Source organism: Stegodyphus dumicola, chromosome X2, assembly GCF_044657685.1.
Source record: "Stegodyphus dumicola isolate Sdum_Otavi_A_Nest chromosome X2, ASM4465768v1".
NCBI classification, from domain to species: Eukaryota; Metazoa; Arthropoda; class Arachnida; order Araneae; family Eresidae; genus Stegodyphus; species Stegodyphus dumicola.
In genome coordinates, this window is record NC_140781.1 from 146711950 (window position 1) to 146733535 (window position 21586).

Here is a 21586-nt window from a genome sequence, read left to right on the forward strand (position 1 = left end):
TCAACCTCCCGATGTTTCTTTAAACCCTTTGATCACCGAACACCGTCTCTTGTTCATGCACGATCTCTCTCCGATCCATACGAGTTTACGCGTCACACAATGGATTCGAGAACATGAAATTCCTATGGTCGAAGACTGGCCTCCTAAAGGAGCTGATTTGAATCCCGTCGAAAATGTTTGGGCGGAATTAGAACGTCGATTAGCGAATCGGGTAGCTCGAAACCGATTGGAATTATGGGACTTGGTCCGCGATGCTTTTTATAGTTTGGAAGAAACTTATTTTGAAACATTAATCGCGTCCATGCCTCGACGAATTGCATCTGTCATAGAACACAGAGGAGGTTGGACAAAATACTAATCATCATCTATAAAAAAAAGACACTTCATTTGGTTCTTCAATGAATATATTTATTGACACCATATTTCACTATTTGTTGCAGGGCGATCATAGCCATAAATCGATGACAATATTTCGTTCCACAATACCCACATTTCTGTGGACGACGAGAAGGTTTATAGCTTACTGTCCATACAGATTCAACACGGAGCAATTGATAAATTTTTTTTCGACAATGTTCATTCGCGACATACAGTCTTTGAATATGAAGTTTTCGCAGATCCTCATTCAATTGCTGAATCCATTTGGTATGCGGTCGATACGTTTTCATGTCTCTAGAGGCAAACCGGACACTGTTTGTCAGAGTGTATCCATCAGACGTGATGGCCAGCACACCTATGACACTCGGATGAATTTCAGTTCGATATTTCTTTTTTTTAGTAGAAGAAGTAGAATGAGATGAGGAGGGAAGATCTTCTTCGATTGTAGAACGCATGTGTGGTGGAGAGGATTGGTCCATTATTTCTGAATAATGAGAAGAAGGAGACGAAATGGGCGATAACGGCGGATTGAAATTCAGAGAAGGAGTATCACGAATTGGCTTAGGTTTCTTCTTTTTGATCCTACGGCGGACAGGTGGAGGAGAAGGAGTTGGCGATATATCAGACCACGACGTGATATACTCATTCTCCGAAGAAACACATTCATATAAAGGCGAAGAAGGTTGCAAGTCCAAACAGGGTTCATTATCGTCTTCACACGTCATGATTAAGTCTCCCGTAGCCATCTGTTCTCGACCTATCTGCTCAAGAAAATGAGCCGCGATTCCTTCTGCAATCGTTTATATAGAGAAAGAGTGAGAGGGGGGAATGAAAGTAGGTAGGAGTAAAAAAGATAAGTCGTTGGGAAAAATATTTCTCTCAGAAAAAATTTTAAACCTTTAAAAAAAAAAAAAAAAAAAAAACTTTTTGTTAATTTTTATCATGTCTTTAGACATGATAAAAATTAACTATACCCTCTTTTTCAAATGATGTTGATAACCTGTTGTCTCGATATGCTTCTAAAAATAGAACATGACTCATTTCTTTCTTGGAAATTTATTTTTAGAAACATATTCGAAAGGATGAGACATCATTCTCAGACAAAAAGAAGAGAAAGTTAATTTTTATCATGTCTTAAGACATGATAAAAATTAACCAAAATTTTTTTTTTTTTTTTTTTTTTTTTTTTTTTTCAAGGTTTAGAAATTTTTTTTCTTGGCTTTCAGAAATTTTTCCCAGCCAACTCGATGAACAAAACCATCCAATTTTTTAAGAACGGACTATCGCTCATCTATTTAAGCATTCCGAGTTTCGCTTTAGTTCAATCCGTGTTTCCTTTTAGAATGAGTGTGTGCTCTCCAACATGGTTCTACCCTCTCTTCTCAAGAACCCCGTCCAGTGAAGAATTTAAGGATATCTCCTACCTATCTATCAAAGAAGCTACGCGTAAATTTAATAGAGTTGAATTCAATATGAGTTTTTCTAACATTTTTCATCAATGGATATTCACAAAATTAATAATAAACGCGGAACCACCCGTTTTTTATGAACACAGGTTAACGAAAAGAAATGCTTTACATTTTGCTATTTTGTTCTCAATGGATGATATCGTTCGGCAACTGATTCTTCTTGGATGCGACATGAACAAACATGATATTTTTGGTTTTACCCCTTTACACTATGACTGTCAATTACGATGCAAACTCATCGTGGATATGTTGTTGCTTGCTGGTGCGAATGTCCGGTGTTGCGATCCCAAAACAGTTTTAGAACGCTGGCGAAAAAATGGAAAATTGGAAGAGGAAAATATGCGGTTACTCAATTATGCTGTTGAACCACGTATTCTTAGCCTGGAAAATTTATGTTACATAACTATTAGAAAACATATGAGGCATGTCAAAAGGAATGCTCATCATCTCGGATTACCTGAATTAATGGTAAGACGTCTCACCCTCGAAGAATGGTAATAATATTCTTTAAAATAAGATCCCTTAGCCACCCCGCATTTCTCATTTGAAGAATCCATCCTATCTATTCTTTTTTTTTAATGTCTAGGGATGTCATCCGACGCATTCTCTCCGCCAAAAAAAAAAAAAAAACGAGAAAAAAAAAATAGAACATATCCCATTCTTGAAATTCTATTATTTTAGAAAGGATGATGAGTGATGGTCTATTTTTCGAAACGGTGAGACATCATTCCCAGACAAAAAGAAGAGAGAGTTAATTTTTATCATGTCTATAAGACATGATAAAAATTAACAAAAAGTTTTTTTTTTTTTTTTCAATTCAGAAATTTTTCTCTGAGCTTTGCCAATTTTTTTTCCCAGCCAGCTCCATCCATAAAACAACACCTCTCAAAATCTTTTCTCACTTATCTATTTAAACCACTCGAATTTTTTTGCTTCCAATGAGTCCACGCATCTTGGCCTTTCTTCCACTCTGCTCTGAGAAAGATAAGGTAGATTGTTTTCGGTGGACCGTCCTGTTGACGCTTCCGATTTATATAGAGAGCTATATATAGATATGGTCCCTCCTAACTCCCTCTATTATGACTATTAGTCTTTTTTTTTTCCCAAGAAATATACAAAGAATGATCCACAGTTTTTTTTTCCGTTAATGAAAAAACAAATATGCTTCTACCTTCCGACTTCTTTTTAGTACCTCTTTAGGTGTCTCCTCCTTCTGGATCTTTTCCTTCTCCTCTCTTCCTCGCGAGCAGGGAATTGGAAATGCTGTTCAGGATGCAACGCTCGTAAAGACTCCATTTTCTTCCTGGAGAGGGCGTCTACGGCAAACACCGTCTTGTCATGAAATTGCAGTTGGTAGTAAAGAGGTCCGTGAATAATGTACACGGAGCGAGCTCGCAGTCGATAGGGAATCATACGATACCCGTCGGCTTCTGATTCCATTTCCCATCCATAAAGACGGATAGAAGCTTCTCCGGTTTGAAGAATATGAACCCACTCGGGTGAAACGTAAAACAGTTTTAAAAAAGTTCCAGCATCGACGGCGATCACATTTTCCCATCGCAGATAAGCGTGTAAGCGAAAGGTTCCTGCCTCCATCATCGATTGGAAAGCAAAGTGCTTGAAAACTTCGATGGACGAAAAATAATGCAGGATTTTTCCATCGTAACAGGATAAATAGCACATGGTTTCTTGGACGATTTGTTCCATACGTTCCGGGTCCCGAAACCATTCTTCGAAACGGGAGAGAGGTTCCCATTGATCAGCTACATCGAGATGACAGACGGGCGTGATTTCCACCAGGGTAGGTAGAACTGCAACGGCATCGGTCGACATTTTAGTTTTGCTCGGTTGAGAAGGAAGAACGAGAATGAACCCTGTAAGCAGAAAAACTCGGATCTATATAAATACTAGAGGAAAAAAGGCGGGGGGAAGGGAAGTTCTTCCTTCCTCCCAAAGAATAAGAAAAGTGGGTGGAAAGAAAATTATCATTTCACTCTCAGGAAAAAAAAAAGAATTTATTTTTCTTGTCAACATGTTGTCTAGACATGTTTCTAAAAATAGATTTCCAACAAAGGTTCATTCTTTTCTTAGAAATCTATTTCTAGAAAAGAATTGACATATCCTTCAAAACAAATTTCTTTTTTTTCCCTCCCTCCAGCAGCCAACTGGATGGGCAAGCGTTTCGGGTCAGATCAGACCGTGCTGACATTATTTTTTTTTAAATACAATGGAATTAGTATAGGAATGTACTAGAAACTGACCCAAGGTTGAAAAGAAAATATCAAAATCAATACTCACTTCTTGACGATTTCTTTTTTCCAAAAATCTGTTGAAGAATTCTTGATGGGGTATCCAATCTCTAGACCTGTCTGAAGGGAATCCAATCTAAGGTGAGCGCGCATTTACCTGACGCGAAACTCGGAATATCTGCATAAATAACAAAACGACCATTCTTAAAAACTCATCGTCTAGTCCATTGAGTTGGTTGGGGGGGGAAAATTTTCTGAGTAATAAAAAAAAAAAAACTTTTTGTTAATTTTTATCATGTCTTATAGACATGATAAAAATTAACTGTCCCCTCTTTTTGTCAAGGAAGGATGTCTCACCGTTTTGAAAACGAAACCAAAACTCATCCTTCTCATGGCAATTATTCCAAGAATGAATCACGGTTTGTTTTTCGAAACGGTGAGACATCCTTCCCAGACAAAAAGAAGAGAGAGTTAATTTTTATCATGTCTAGAATACATGATAAAAATTAACAAAAAGTTTTTTTTTTTTTTTTTTTTTTTTTTTTTTTTATTACTCAGAAATTTTTTCCAAAGCTCTGAGAATTTTTTCCCAGCCGACTCGATGATCCAAACAAGACAGATCCAAATTGTTTCTAGAAGGAACTCTCCCTTCTCTGTTTAAACCACTCGTGTTTCCAACTTCAGTTCAGTCTGTGCTGTGAATTTGACCTGGATACACACTTCTCACCTCCTGGAAAGAATTTCTGTGAAGGTATGCGAACATTTTTCTCAGCTCTTAGAAAATTTTACCAGCTGACTTGATCGACGAGAGACATCTCGAACATTCTGTTATCTGCGGAAGCCGTTTCATTTTCGTGCAGTCCATGCTGTGGACTCACCTGAAAATCCATTGCTCCCTCCCCCTTCTGGAAAGGGTAGTAGCTTTTTTAGATCCTCGTCGCTCTTTTTACGTTTCGTTGGATATCTAGGACGAACTTTTTTACCTTATTCCTTTCAAACTCTAATATTGCGGTTGGAGAGCCGTCATGGAAAATCAGCCATGATCCTGACGAATCTAAACCGACTCCTTGAAAGCAGAGCTATGTCATGTTTTTTTGATGACAGATTTCCAAGCTCCGAGTGATAAGAAATTTAGAAATTTTGCAGTGTTAACGGAAAGGAGGAGACAGAAACCTGGAGAATGGAAATGAAGCTGAGAAAAAATGCTAAGAGCTCAGGAAAAAAAAAAGGCTTTTTCCAGGAGGGAGGAGAAGCGCAATTCTAGGTTGAGTGCACAGCACACACGGATCTGAAGTTGGAAACGCGAGGGGTTTAAATAGAGAAGCGAGGATGTCTTGTTGTTTTGATCATCGAGTCGACTGGGAAAAAAAATTCTCAGAGCTCAAAAAAAAAAAAAAAAAAAAAAAAAACTTTTGGTTAATTTTTATCATGTCTTCTAGACATGATAAAAATTAACTGTCCCTCCTTTTTGTCAAGGAAGGTTGTCTCACCGTTTCTAAAAATAGATCATGACTCATTCTTGGAATAATTGCCTTGAGAAAGGGTGAGTGATGGTCTATTTTTAGAAAGGGTGAGACATCCTTCCCAGACAAAAAAGAAGAGAGAGTTAATTTTTATCATGTCTTAAGACATGATAAAAATTAACCAAAAGTTTTTTTTTTTTTTTTCAATCTGATCTAGAGAATTTTTCTAGCCGACTCGATCGACAAGACATGACATGACCATTGTTTCTTTTTTTTTATAATGGATTTTCACCTATCCCTTTCAACCCTCCGAATTTGGCTTTGGATCCGTGTCCTTGCTTCCACATTCAGAGCTCTATTCTTCAACATTTCGTTGCAGGGGAAGAATCAATTCTCTCACGACGTTTAGATATTCTTTCAGAATGCTAGAAAACTCATTCAAAGAAGAAGTATCTAAGGGTGGAGTTGCCGGTTGAGGAAAATTCACGAGTCTTGGAACCGGATTATGCGAATCCGTCTGTATGCCAAACTGTAAAGGTGAACCACCCGCTTTAGGAGAGCATATAATAGTAAGATCCATCTTTTTCCAATTTTTGATTTGAATATACTTGTTTCTTCTTACTCGGAACATTTTCCTTTTTCTTCCTCCTCATCCAGGAACTGAATTCCAGGTGGAACGGAAGCATTTGTAATAAACTGTTGTTTCTTGGTTCCACACGCCTGACATTTTCCCGTGACCATCGGCCGTCGATTTTTCGACATGCGATAGTGGACGTCGACCGTATCGGTCTTGGTTCGGCATTTCACACACCAAATGGAATAAGAAACAGGTTCCGCGTCAGAATGCTCTATTGCAGTAACACACTCTTTATTATTTTCTTCTCTTTCGATAGAGAGAGAGATCTTAACCAGAAGTGTAGATATAAAATTTAGGATACGTTTCGGATCCGTCGGCTCTTTTCGCATACCCCACTTCTTCACAGAGGTATTCCGTTTGCTGATCCGCTGTTCGAGGATAAAACTCGTTTCCCCAAGCATCGCGAGCATAACGAATTCGATCGCCGGCCGTTAAACAATATTCGACTCCATCCGCCTTTTTAGGATACATTTCATGCCCCGATTCGTCTTTGGCATAAGGGAATAAAACAGACGTATAAAGCGAATACTCGTCCCCATTTTGAAATTTCGGGTAGTATTCTCGTCCAAAAGCCGTTCGGGCATACCGTCGAGGAGCTAAAATGTATTGGTTTCCGTTTAAATCTACCGCGTAATACTCATGACCGTTTTTGTCTCGAGCCAAGATAGGATTTCCTTCAGGATTCGTAACGTATAATTCGTAATGAGGATGTTGGGGGTCGGTCGGGTATCGTTCTTTCCCCGATGCGTCTACTCGATAAACAGACATGCTTAGTTCTCGTCGCCTGCTCCTTCCTTCCTCCCACTCGAGACCCGTTGAGATGAAGGTATGAGGTTGATATCTATAAAATGGGTTGACCCTTTCAAACTATTCTATTGTTTAAAGACGCGTGGGTTAGGAAAAAAAATATTAATAAAAGAAAATATCTGAACAGTTCAACACAACGGGTGAATGGAAAAAAGGAATAGTTCTCTCTATCCAGTCACAGGATGGTTTCTTCTTCTAGAACGGCTCACACTCAACTGAAGCGAAACTCGGGACTCGAAATGTTTAAATAGATCATAGAGTCCATTCCAGAAAGAATCCGGAGATGTCTTGTCCAGCCAAGTTGACTGGGAAAAAAATTCTGAGTTAAAAAAAAAAAACTTTTGGTTAATTTTTATCATGTCTTATAGACATGATAAAAATTAACTGTCCCCTCTTTTTGTCTGGGAAGGATGTCTCACCCATTCGAAAATTCGAAAAAACAAACCATGACTCATTCTTGGAATTGTTGCTATTAGAAAGGGTGAGTGATGGTCTATTTTTAGAAAGAGTGAGACATCCTTCCCAGACAAAAAGGGGGTTCATTAATTTTTATCATGTCTTCTAGACATGATAAAAATTAACCAAAAGTTTTTTTTTTCAGAGTAACAGAAATTTTTTCCAGCCCACTCGATCGACAAGACGTCCCCATTTTTTATTTAAGAATGGATTCTTCTTTATTTGTGTAAGCATTCCGAGTTTCGTTTTAGATGAGTCTATGTTGTTGAAGAGGAAACATGGGTACCCTCATTTTTTTTCCTATCTGATTTCTAAGATGAATTCAGTGAGTTCACCTTGACCTTTTCAAATTTTGTTTGTTTACTTTTAGCCCAGAGGTCGACGGATAAATCATTCTGATTTTTTATATATTTTTTTTGTGTCGCTCTCTCTCTTTCTAAGAAACCTATCTCGTTCCAAGTCTTCTCGAAGTGCTATTGGTTCGTTTCGAGACGAGGTCATTTCACACACACCCCCCTCCTCCTCAAAAAGTATATGTATATAAATTAAAGGAAGTGATTTTCTATACACACACTTCACCTTTTTGAGTGGTGTCACGATGAGCCTATCCAGTAGAGAACGTCTTAGGGAAAGAATGCGTGAACAGAAACGACGCTGGCGAAGCAATTCAGCTAATCGAGAGCGAGAACGAATACTTCAAAGGGAACGTTATGCTGTTCTTAAAAAGAACTCCCGACCGCGAAAGAAACATCTTCCTCCCAAGCAGTGGGAAAGCTATACGAATTTGCAGTATAAGGATATGTGGTCCGAAGAAGCCTATCAAAAATGTATTCGACAATGTAATAAAGAGCAATACAATTTCCTGATCTACGTTCTCGTCCGTTTGTACACCTATTACGCGTTACCTGAATCGAAACGTCCCCCTCCTCTGGATATTATTGTGCAAGGATCTGCCGGAACGGGTAAATCTTTCCTGATCCAAGCTTTATACCAAACTCTGATTCGAACGCCTCTTTTTAGCGAAGCGTGCTCAGTTCTCAAATTCGCACTTAGTGCTCAAGGAGCGGTTTACATTACGGGAGATACTTTGCATCATGCCCTGCGTCTTCAAATGAACGGGACTTTTGTTCGACCTCTGACCCAAGAGACTTTAGACTATTACAGACCCCTGTATGCTCCTTACGGATGGTGATTTTGGATGACGTTTCCACAATCGGACCCAATTTATTTTCGCGCCTCGACCAGCAACTTCGACAATTGTGTCATGTGCCGGATAAACCGTTTGGGAATGTGCATATGATTAAATTCGGAGATTTGCAGCAGCTCCAACCGATTCGCGACATGCCCATTTTTTATTCTGAAGGGTGGTGGACGCCTCAATCCACGCTCTACTATGAACTAGTCGAATGTATGCGATTCTCTCTGGATTACGAGGAGAGACTCGATCGTTTAACGAGAAATCACTTTTTAGAACCGGACGATGTGGCATTTTTCCAGTCCCGCGTTCGCAGTTTCGACGAAATTCCTCGCGAAGCTATTATTCTCTGTTTTTCGAGCAAGGATGCAGAGAAATATAATATGAAACGTCTCCAATCCCGAGGGACGTACTGTTCGTGTCTGGCTCGAGACGTGATTTATTCCGAGAGCGAAAAATTGCGGAAGAGGATGATGAAACGGAGTCAACATTTACATCGATCTCAGATGGCGAATCTCGAATCCGTCCTCCATTTACAAAGAGGAGCGCGATATCAATTGACTAAAACGCTCGACAGATCCAAAGGATGGATGAATGGAGCAATTGGAACACTACACCAAATAGACCAGGATGAAGACGGAGTTGTGACGCGAGTCTGGCTGCAATTTTCGAATAGTCTAGCTCCTATCGATCGCGTCTCCATTCGTATTGACACCTGTTCGACGAAAACACTCGCATTTTATCGCGAACAGTTTCCTTTGATGTTAGCCGAAGCGATTACGGCTCATAAAGCCCAAGGAGCCACCTTTCCGTCGATCGCAATTTACATGCACGGACCTTTTAATCGATTTCAACAATATGTCGCTTTTTCTCGAGTGACTCAACCCCAGGGATTGTATATTCTGGACCAGTTTCGTCCCCGCATGAAATTGGCGAGCAAGCAAAAATACGAGGAGGAACTGGAGCGATTGCAAAACATGTCCCGGATTCCGTATGATATATCGGCTCGAAAAGAGAACCAAGATCCGTACGAGTTTCTCATGAACCTTCTTCAATGTGGGAATCATCTTTCCTTCCATCTTTCCAATAGAAACATCTCCCAAGAAAAGGAAGTCGTCAAACTAGAAGAAAAACCTTCTTTCCATGTAAAACCTGTTATAAAATGTCACTCTTAAATCTTTTTCTAAAAATTCAATAAAAAGAAATATTCTCCATCAAAACCCCTCCATTCTTTCAAAGCTTCACAAAACGCTCAACAATGTCCACACAATGGGAAGAGAAAAATCGATCTCAACGGTCCACACAACATGTTGACTCCTCAAAATATGTCTCTTCCAAGTGACAGGATGCTTTTTCTTCAACGGCTGACACTCATCTAAAGCCAAACTGGGAATGCTTAAATAGATAAGCGAGAGTTTGTTCTTAAAAAAAATGGCGCTGTCTTGTCAATGGAGAATCGAGTCGGCTGGGAAAAAATTTTGAGAGCCTGAAAAAAAAATTTCTAACTCAAAAAAAAAAAAAAAAAAAAAAAAAAAAACTTTTGGTTAATTTTTATCATGTCTTCTAGACATGATAAAAATTAACTCTACTCTCCTTTTGTCTGGGAATGTTGTCTCTCCGTTTCTAAAAATAGACCAGATCCCATTCTTGGAATTTTATTCTTTTTAGAAAGGATGAGTGATGGTCTATTTTTAGAAACGGTGAGACAACATTCCCATTCCCAGACAAAAGGGGAAGGTAGTTAATTTTTATGATGTCTAAAGACATGATAAAAATTAACAATTTTTTTTTTTTTTTTTTTTTTTTTAAGTTAGAAAAATTTTTTTTCCTGGCTCTCAAAATATTTTCCCAGCCGACTCGATTCTCCAATTGACGACACAGCGCCATTTTTTTTAAGAATGGACTCTCGTTTATCTATTTAAGCATTTCGAGTGTCACTTCAGATGAATGTCAGCCGTTGAGGAAGAAAAACGCAGATTCCCATTTTCTCATTTCCTTCAGAGAGAGAGACCTAGATTTTCGAGACTCGATGACTTTTCAAGCATTTTTTGTTTCAGCTATTTGACTTCATATTTGTCTGACGTTCAAGAGTATGATCTCTCGTGGATGGATCTCTTCCACCTCATTCTCTTTCCAGTCGATTTAGAAGGGGAAGGGGAGATTTTTTTTCCCTCATGGAGGATGTCTCCTGAATACCGTTCAAACAGTCTATGGAGAAATTATATGGTCAGAGTCACGGATTTCCAGGGCAATCTGCTTCTCAGCTAAAAAAAAAGGATCTCTCTTTCCCAGTCTGTCTTCGATTGCCTCGTTAACTGTGAAACCCATCGCTTTTCCGATTTTATGGTTCTCCCAGTATAATCAGACAGTCGGTCACAAAAGTATTCGAACACCGGTACCCTATCAGAAAATGACAAGATGGCGTTTTTTTTTTCTCTTTCTCTCTGTGTGTCGTGTTATTCCATCCTAGGTTTTCTTCTCCCCCCCCCATCTTGGAAAAAACTGGAAAAAATTGGTTACGATCTCTTTTTGAATGGGGAGATGCCATTTTGAGAAAACGCTGACGACCCTATCTTGGAGAATGAACATGACCGCTCTACACACCCTTTTACTCTCTCTTTCTCTCTCTTTTTGAATTGGGAAGCCATTTTGGGAAAAAGCAGACGACCCTATCTTGGAGAATGAAAATGAACGCCTCTCCCTCTCTCTTTGAAATGGGAAGCCATTTTGGGACACTCTATTCTTGGGGAGGGAGAAAACTGAAGTCTGCATTTCGCTGTCTCTGAATGCGGAAAGCCCTTTTGGGAAAAGTGGACCCTCTTCTTCTGATCTTGGAGAACTGGAAATGAACGCTCTACACGATCTCTCTTTGAATTCAGAAGGTATTTTGGGACCTTCTAATGTCGGAAAACTGAACTGAACGCTCTACACCTTCTCTCTCTCTCTCTTTCTCTGAAATGGTAGCCATTTGAAAACTCCCTAACTTTGGAAAAAACAGAAATGAACGCTCTACACTATCTCTCTTTGAAAATGGGGGGGTGTCATTTTGAGACCTCCCTCCCCTAAACTTGGAAAAAAAACTGAAATGAACGCTCTACACTTTCTCTCTTTGGACATGGGTAGCCCTTTGGGGACCCTCTCCTCTTGGTAGGAAAAAAAAAGAACTGAAGTGAAGGCTCTACACAATCTCTCTTGGAATGGGATCCATATTTCGGGAAACGTGGATCACCTCATGCTGGAAAACTGAAGTGAACCACCAAGATTGGACTCTATATAATATTTTTTTTAAATTGACATCATGACCCTCCTCCCATTTGTTATTAAAAAAAAATTGTTTTTTTTTGTTTTGGTTTTTATCCCATTTCTGATGTGATTTCAGAAATGCAATTCCATAACAGTTCAATTTCATTCGAGGTTAAATGATCTAAACAGTCTTTGACCCACCCATCCGTATGATTATTTTCTTCTCCTTCCTGTTGCACCAAATTTTGTATGTCCATATAATCATTCCATACGGGAAGGGCTGGATCCTCACAAGGCTGTCTTGAAACACTTGGAGTCTCTTTGGGATGAGTGGAGGGATCTAGGATGTCTGGACCCGGCTGCGATTCTACCTCCATGATTTCTGGACCCGTTGGAACTTGTTTACCCAGCTGAAAATCTACCTCCATGTTTTCTGGACCCGTTGGAACTTGTGAACCCGGCTGTGATTCTACCTCCATGATTTCTGGACCTGTTGGAACTTGTGGACCCGGCTGACATTCTACCTCTACGATGTCGGGACTTTTTGAAGCTTGTGGACCCGTCTGACATTCTACCTCTACGATGTCGGGACAGGTTGGAGGAGAAGAAGAAGAAGAAGAGGATACTGGAAGAGGTTCTGTCTGTGAGGAGTCCGAAAGAGGTTGCCTGTTTGAACAAGTCGGGGAAGAAGAAGAAGAAGCTTCTGGATTCTGAAGCGGATCTTGCACGCCAGGTAGGTTCCGGTAAGTCGACCGTTTTTTAAGAGGTAATTTTTTTTTCCTCCTCATCTTCAATCGTGATGACTTCAATTTCATTCCGTTGCCGGGTCGATTTTGTTTCGGGAAATAACGGTTTGGTCCAGCTCCTCTTATCATCTAAGGAAGGGATGGGTAAAGGTGGCGGAGGGTTTTCTTCTTCTTTTTCTTGAAACATCATCGGCGATTGGAAAGAAATCTCCTCTTTCAATTGTTTCCAAAGCGAGTACGAGCACCGATCGAAGAGAAAGAGACTCTTCTGGGTCGTGACGATGAGATATTGCGTTTTCGGGGGAACGACATAGTTTTGAAAAGGTCTTAGAATATATTTCTTATATTTCATCCTGTCGCTGGCTTTAAAACTTCTTTCCTTCAGATTGGGGAACGATGATTCGTAATAGGCGAGAGGAGCGGCTGTGGTTTGAACAATATGAACTTCGTCCTCAGCCGTCGTTCTCACTCCAAACGTAAAATATCGTTTCGTGAGAAAAATATTCTTCCACCGAAAACTCGTGCGCGGATCTGTATATCGCCGGTCTGTTTGAATGGGCCGTCTCAAAGCTCGATCCATCCGATTCCAAGAGAAGGGAGATTCCTCTTTCGTTTGTTGCGATTCGAATAAATTTCTGTATATATTCTGAACGAGCAGGTTGGAGGATTCGACATCTTGGTTGAAAGAAACGATCGCTTGATGAGGTGGTAAATGCGGAATAAATGTCGCACAATGACACGCCAAAAAAATTTTCAAGTTGGAGATTTGCTTTAGCGTCTTCAAATCCTCCCCGTTCGAAATCCGTTGAGTTGGAAAAACGTCTAATAGCGACATGGCTCCCAATGGAAAAGAAATGATCTCGCCCAGTACTCTCGTCTTTTTATATATCTATATAGACACACACAGACACACATAGATGCTCTATGACGTCCGTTTTATTTGTTTTTTTTTGTTTCTCTCTCTCTCTCTTCTTTCCAAGAAATCTTATCTCCATGACCTCTTTTTCTTTTCTTAAAAAGATGAATGTGTGTGGGAATGAGGAAGTGAAAGTAATAATTTAATAAACAAAAAATTATCCAACCATGACCTTCTTTTTTTTTTCAAAGTCAACCTTTCCAATCCAAGGACGTCCAGAGATACAGGATATAGGGAGAGAGGAGGAGGAGGGAAGGGAAGGTCACACTCTCTTTCTCTCTATAAATAAAAGGGCAGAGCCGCCAAAGTCGTATTTTTGTCCAAGTGGATCATGAGGAGGCATCCCCGGCTCACTACGTGTATTCCTTTCAAATATAAATATGTTGATCTTTCCTTTTATATCATCCAAGGAGTCGTTTACCTGAAAGCCTCCGATTTTTCAAAATGTGCGGGTTATTATACCGTGGAGAGTTATCAAAAGATGCGGGACGAAGTTTTATCCGACGAAAACGTGTTGAGAGCTCGTGACATTCCACCTTTGGATGCACAAATTTTGTTAATGAAACGAGCCAAATATTTTTACACGTCCCACTTTCTAACCGTCTCGCAAATAAATAGGATTATGGATCGTCTTGAGAAGACAAAAGGGATTCTCGTTCATTTTAGTGAATGGTTGCATAAATGTTTGCACGAACCTCTCTCGATCGAGAAGACTGGGAAGAATACCTATTATATTCTTCTCGAGGACTCTCCTCGTTCGTCTCATCATAGAGAGGCCACGACTTTTGAAAAAATCCTCGAGCAAGAAAAAATAGAATGGTGGAACATCTACCCCATCCCTCTCCCCGAGCATCAAGAGGAGCCTGTTCAAAAGAAATAGAAAAAACCTTTCCAAAAGCCTATCCTCATCCTCCTCGATAATGATGGGGATGAGGAGAAGCCTGTTCAGATTCCTCTCCGTTTGTCAAAACCCGTCGAAGATGAAAAACCTCTCCCTTCCTCAAAACCCCTATAGGAAGAGAGACCCCTCGAGAAGGAGAGATCTCTCCCATTGTTAAACCTCCTCGAAGATGAAAAACCTCTTCCTTTCTCAAGACCCCTCGAAGATGAAAAACCTCTCCATTTATCAAGACCCCTCGAAAATGAGGGACCTCTCGATTTGTCAAAACCCCTCGAGGATAAGGGAACCAAAACTTCTCTCTCTTTCGAAGAGGAGGGACCTCTCAATTTGTCAAGACCCCTCGAGAATAAGGGAACCGAAAATCCTCTCCCTTTCTCAAGACTTCTCGAGGAGGAGGAGGAGGAGAGACCGCTTCATGTCTCAAGACAGGACCCCCCTCTATCTCTTGAGGATCCGAGGGAAACGATTCCTATTGAAAAACCATCTATCGACGATCCCCAGAAAAGGTCTTCGGAGGAGATTAGACTTCCATGTAGAAAACGAATCTGCCACAATCATCATCATCATCATCATCATCATCATAATAATAATAATAATAATAATAATAATAATATACCCCCTTCTCGACAACAGAATCCTACAACATTTGCAGATAAATGCATTCAAACTAATCCCTTTATAGTAACCCTTTTGATTGGAGAACCCGTGCATTAGCCTCGAAAAATAAAATGAGATTCTAGACTGTTTCTATGACCAGAATGTTAAACCAATAGATAGGTCTAGCTCAGAATTTTTTTTAAAAGAAAATAAATAAATAATCCAAAGACTATTCGTAAATATAAATGGTAAAGTCTTGAGTCGGCTGGAAAAAAATTTTCAGAGCTGAGAAAAATTCTACAACTCAAAAAAAAAAAAAAAAAAAAAAACTTTTTGTTAATTTTTATCATGTCTTAGACATGATAAAAATTAACGACCCCCTTCCCTTTTCGTCTGGGAATGTTATCTCACTCTTTTGAAAAACAAATCGTGATTCATTCATGGAATGATTGCCATTAGAGAAAGGATGAGTCATGGTCTATTTTTAGAAAGGGTGAGACATCCTCTTCCCAGACAAAAAGGGAGGGTCATTAATTTTTATCATGTCTAAGACATGATAAAAATTAACGAAAAGTTTTTTTTTTTTTTTTTTTTTTTTCATTAGAGAATTTTTATCTGACCTCTGAGAAATTTTTTTTCTCCCAGCCGATTCGAGACTTTACCATCTGTTTTTAAGAATGATTTCTCTCTGATCTATTATTTCAAAATTCCAAGTTTCGCTTCAGAACCATCTATGCTGTTGAAGAAGTAACGTGATATATGTATTTTTTTTTAATGAGTTCTGTCAAGATTGAATTGTGCAGGATCGACCTTGCGAATTTCTTCTCTCTGTCTTTAAATAATAATGATACCGAACTGCTTTTTGTAGAGCGCAATGGAAAAAACCTTTTGTATGGTTAGGACAATTCATGTGTTCGATCCCATTGTATTTGAGAATCTCTTGCGTCGATCCCGAAATGTAATAAATGGATTTTTGCAACCATTTCTCTAAAAACCGCCGTTTCATTTCTCCTCGCACCCAAATCATGGAAAAAGGTTCCGTCAACATCGTTAACACCCATGGAAAATAACTGTACGGAATTTCTCCTTCGTACCACGACAAGCCGTGATAATAATCACTTGCCCACACAGCGGTTCGTTTTTCTTTCTCGGTGAGCATTTGCCATGGAAACGGGGGTTTAAAAACAAATACCCCTCGAGAAGTACCGTCCAATGTGACGTAAGCCAATTCTTTCACAATAAAGGCTCCTTGAGAATCGTAGAAACCTTCAAAGTCGAGCACGAGTTCCATGTTTTTTATTTCTTTTTCTTTCCAAGGTGACCTTTATTATTATTATGATGGATGTGTATTGAGATACGCACGATATTATTCAAAAAACAAATATATATATATATACGAATGTGACCTTTCCCAGAATTCATACGACCTGTCACGTGCAACCTTCTCTCTCTATATATATAAAAGAGGAGACGGCGAGAGAACGCTATCCATTTTTTCATTCAGGACACACAGCGAGAGAGAGAGAGAATTTTGTTTTCTTTTTTCCTCAATTGAAGAAGATGGACATTTTGAGTACCAAACCTCTCAAAGATTCCTACATTGTTCTGGACATGGAATACTTTCACTGTTATGATCCAAAGACGGGAGATATATGTTTCATCTTGAAAGAACTGGGCTACATCACTTGCGATTTAACCTTATGCGGATCCATGATTTTCTCCCTCCTGTCCATTACGATGACTTATCGTCCCGCAATCAAGCTGAGGTCAACCAGACTACAAATAACCGACACGGCCTTCAATGGACCGAGGGTCGTCTTTCCTACGAGCATCTTCCTACGATCCTGAAAATACTGACCGAAAATGTGGAGGTGATCTACGTCAATGGATACGATAAAGCCGAATTTTTCAGCAAGCTCTGCCAGCGATCCGTTTACGAGTTTTACATCCCAGGCAAAACCGAGTGGCGGAACAAGTCGAAATGCACGCGACACCAATATTTCCAAAAGATGATTCATTGTGCCGAGAACAAGGTGAGAAATTTTCGATACCATTTGATGGAGGGTAGTTACGTTTTCCGGAAATTACATTGTTACCCCTCCGAGTGCAAAGCTGTCGAAGACGAAGAGGAGGCGGAAGAATCTCCCCAGGAGAACTCGTGCGACGATGAGGAGGAGGAGGAGGAGGATGAACTTTCTAATAATAATAATAATAATAAATGTCTAAGTTGGGATGCTTTAGAGACCCAAGAATATTGGTCTCAACCCTTATCTCACCTAGACCTGAAAGAGGATCCTCAAGTGTACTCTTTGTGGTCCTCTTCTAAAATTTGGTCTTGGAGAGAACCCTTGAATGTTCATGAATGAAATGGTATGTAAATCCCTAGAGAAAAAAAATAGAAAAAAAATGTTCCTTTTTTTTTGTAATATGTTGATTTCTTTCCAATCCCATTTCTTTTCCATAACTCCACCCCAAACGACGAGAAGAAGACGAATTTTCCAAGTTACACAAGACGTAGAAAGATTTCACAAGGATTTAAAAATTACACGCTCCCACATCATATATGTATAGAGAGAAAAAAACCCTCTGTTCTCTAGCCAATACGTCAAGACTTCCCTAAACTAAGAGAGATCATGAGTACCGAGGAAACCTTAGCAGAGCAAGTGGAAAGACTTTCAAAGAGATTAGAAGAGTTAAGACGGGATAGATTTACAGTTCCCCCGACTAAAGAGGAAACTATCATCGATTTCAACAAACCGCTGTACTTTCATCCCCTACCCCAAAGAATGAGACGAATGGACTCGCCGTTGAACAGTTCCAATGAGAAACAAAATGTCACTTATTTGAATAGCCAATTTCAACACATGAATATTTCATAAGTATTTTTTCCCTAAAGCGTAGGGAGATCGGATCAGTAGTTTTTCCCTTTTCATCGTCGAAAAAGATTGGGAGGAAAAATCTTTCTCAGCTCTCTCAGAAAAATTTTTCAGCCTTAAAAAAAAAAAAAAAAAAAAAAAAAAAAAAAAAAAAAAAAACACTTTTTGTTAATTTTTTTCATGTCTTAGACATGATAAAAATTAACTCTACCCCCCCTTTTGTCTGGGAATGTTGTCTCACACTTTCTAAAAATAGACCATCACTCCTCCTTTCTTAAAGAATAGAATTCCAAGAATGGGATCTGGTCTATTTTTAGAAACGGTGAGACCCTATTCCCAGACAAAAGGCGGGTAGAGTTAATTTTTATCATGTCTAAAGTTCAGGGTCCATCCATCTTCTTATGTGAAACAGTGACCCTGACAAGATCGAGATAAACAAGTCCTGTGAGTTGTTTTGTAATCTTGACGCGATCCAAGAAAGACTTTTTATTATTTTTTTTTGAAATAGCCGGGGGGTGGGGAGAGAAATTGTTCTCACGACCCTCAGATATCTTTTCATAAATATATTTCTTATCAAAGTGTTTCTTTCATTCCGATCCTTTTAAGAGGTTGGAATGACTCTGACATTTAGATGGGGTCGCGATCCCGACAGATGTCGCGCGAGTATAAAAGTGTGTGTCCTCCGCGAGATTTCTTCATAGAACACAAGAAGACGTGAACTGAGCTGGTAAGTCCCTTTGGTCCTATGAATATGGTTATCTATAAACTCGATTTGATTCTTAGTTTTTTTTAATAATGATAATAATCATAACTTCATTTAAAAAGACCTTTGAAACTTCTTAACCCTTTGAAAAGAAAAATGTCTCTTTCAAGACGACGACTCTAAAACGTTTTATTGTTTCCCCCCCCCTTTCTAGATCTTCCCTGTTATACATATATACCTTTTCGATTCTCTTTTTTGCTCCTGTTTGTGGAAGACATCACCGTATTCATCGCCATGGCGTGTTCAGAAAACTTTATCGTGCTCGATCTAGAGGGTTTCCAGTCCTACAACCACAAGAAGGGTGAATTTACCTACGTTTTAAAAGAATTGGGCTATGCGACAAAAGATTTTTTGACCGTGGGATCGTTGACGTTTACTCCTCCTCACCCCTTCCACCAACTGAGTGAAAAAAACCAAAAGACAAATGCCTGGCTGACAAGAAACCGGCACGGACTTCGTTGGAACGAGGGTCATATTCCCTACAACCATTTAGGACGCATTCTCCAATCGCTCACTCACAGCTTCTCCACGATTTATCTGGTGGGATGCCAGAAAGCTAAATTCTTTGCTAAAGCCTTGGATTATCAAAAACCCGTGACGGAAATTTATGTGGCAGATGGAATCATTTGGAAGTATCGGGAAAAATGTGCCCGACATCATCAAAGGATGAAATATTTCCATTGTGCCGAAAACAAAGTGCGCAACTATCGATGACATATTATGGAAGGAGATTTTCATATCAATCACGTCTATCCAGACGGAACGGAGAAAGAGGAGAGGATTCAGGAGGAAGCAGACAATCCTCTACAAGCTTTTGATAAGGCCTACGATCAGTTAGAGAAGGATCCGTCTTCAAAAGCGTACGATAACCTCATCCAGAAATGGGATAATCTGTCCTGTTTCCAAGTGATGGAACATCCGGATGAGCATACGCCTTTAAACTTGATGGGCTCTTCTACTTTGTCGTCAACTTCCTCCAATAACTCGAGGAAGACGGAGGGTTGGGGAGACATACCTGAAAATATTCCCCATTACGATCCAGCAGCCTGTTGGGACGAACCTTCCAAAAAATCTCATGAGACCCCCAAAATATCTTCAGAGGATCCAAAGACAAAATCCACTGAGTGTTGAGACAATGAACGGACGACTCATGCTCCAAAATCCACTAAGACTATGTCCACTGAGTGTTGGGACAATGAACAGACGACTCATGCTCCAAAATCTACTGAGACTATGTCCACTGAATGTTGGGACAATGAAACCGAAAAGACGACAGAGAATTGGGATGACCGTTCTCAAAAGTATTTGAATTGATATATACATAAACTCAGGAGAAAAAAATAAAGAAAAGATTTTTAGAAATAAGTAGGGAAAGGTTCTCCGCTTTCCCTATATTTATGGAAATGGACTGAGAAGAGAGAGAGAGACGAATCAGGAGACCAAAAAAAATGGGTCTTGGAAGGAATGAGTGCAAATGCATTCGATTCCTTCCAAGACCCATTTTTTTGGGTCCCTCTCTCATCCAATCTTGGAAAAGAACTTTGTCCTATTTTTCTAGGTCCATTCAAAAAGAAATGAATCTATCCATAAATTTTCTTAAAAGAAAAAAACAAAAAGATCCATTACCTCTTGACGGTCGAAAGTCGAGAATCTTGGAAAAAGTCATCCACTCTCTCCATCCAGTCAAGCTTCTCTGTAGAAAATCTAGTAGGTGCATCTGCATTCTTGAACACCCGGCAGTTATTATTGGACGCGAAACGTCGAATGCTGAAATAGTTAACAGTGAGCCCATTCTTAAAGAAACGGGGATGTTTCATTCATCCAGTCGAGTGCGGAAAAATTTCTGAGAGCCGGAGAAAAATTTCGCTGACTGAAAAAAAAAAAAAAAAAAAAAAAAAAAAAAAAAAAAAAATACCCCCTTTTAGTCTGAAAATTGATGTCTTCAATTTTTCGAAAATTGAAGACATCAATTTTCAAATTTTCACACTAAAAAGGGGGGTAATTTATTTTTCAAAAACATTTCCCAGCCGACTCGATGTGAATAAAACTTTACTGTTTGTTAAGAATGTTATTTAATGGATCGATTTCAACCTATCGAGTTTCGCTTGAGTTCCGGCCGTGCTGTGGGCCCACCTGGATACAAGTTTTCCCCTTTTGGAATAGAATAAAACTTTACTGTTTTTTAAGAATGTTATTTAATGGATCGATTTCAACCTATCGAGTTTCGCTTGAGTTCCGGCCGTGCTGTGGGCAAACCTGGATACAAGTTTTCCCCTTTTGGAATAGAATTTCCGTCAAGGTAGGCTACTTTTCCTCTTTTTGCATTTTTCATGTCATTTCATTTGTATTACAATATACTGAAAACGGGCGTTCGAACTGATTTCTAGGCTATTTCTATACAAATGGAGCTCGATCCAAGAAAGAAATGATGTCTTTTTTTTATTTTGTGGACTGCCAATTTGTATTGGAATATACTGAAAACGGGTGTTTGAGTCGATTTTCAGTATATTTCAATACAAATAGAGCTCGGTCCAAGAAAGAAATGATGTCTTTTTTTTATTTTGTGAACTGCCAATTTGTATTGGAATATACTGAAAACGGGTGTTTGAGTCGGTTTTCAGTATATTTCAATACAAATAGAGCTCGATCCAAGAAAAAAATGATGTCTTTTTTTATTTTGAGGACTGCCAATTTGTATTGGAATATACTGAAAACGGGTGTTTGAGTCGGTTTTCAGTATATTTCAATACAAATAGAGCTCGATCCAACAAAGAAATGATGTCTTTTTTTTTATTTTGTGGACTGCCAATTTGTATTGAAATGTACTGAAAACGGGTGTTTGAGTCGGTTTTCAGTATATTTCAATACAAGTGGAGCTCGATCCAAGAAA